Source organism: Rhagoletis zephyria, unplaced genomic scaffold (assembly GCF_001687245.7).
Source record: "Rhagoletis zephyria isolate East Lansing unplaced genomic scaffold, Rhagoletis_zephyria_1.1 Rzeph_scaffold_00574, whole genome shotgun sequence".
NCBI classification, from domain to species: domain Eukaryota; kingdom Metazoa; phylum Arthropoda; class Insecta; order Diptera; family Tephritidae; genus Rhagoletis; species Rhagoletis zephyria.
In genome coordinates, this window is record NW_016157658.1 from 147,116 (window position 1) to 147,693 (window position 578).

Below are 578 nucleotides of genomic sequence, written 5' to 3' on the forward strand. Positions count from 1 at the left end.
AAAAAAAAACACAGCGAACGCAGTGCCTACAGCCGGTGCAACGGTGATATCGAGCTCGTTCACTCCAACGAGTCAGCGGCGAGCGCAGGTAGGCGGAACTGCGCTGGAAATAATGGGCGAGTAGAAATATGTTCGCTCCAGTCGAAAAAACTCTCTCTCCAGTTTCCAGACTTTCCCCATTTTCTTCCAGCTGGGCTTTAGTCTCTGCAGCAGCTAAACCGAACCCAAGCCACTACTCCTGTATGTATGTGGGTGTGTACGACTTCCAGTATTTCTTATGGTTGCGGTTCGATTTATGCACATATATGGATACGTATCCGTAGGATGAGCGATGTCGCAGTTCTTGTACACTGGTCCAAAAAAACCCAAGGTCCTATGTGCTACCTCCCGTAAGCACGAACCTGCAAGAATTTACAACAATAAATTTGGAATCCACGCATCTATGGTCATGTGTTGCATTTCTGTTTGTGCATACGTTTGCCCTCCTGCTCACCCCATCCTCATAGTCTATGCCTATCACGACAGTTTATTTTATGATAGATAGCTATGTGTATCGTTTATAACCTTGTTTGTTTTTT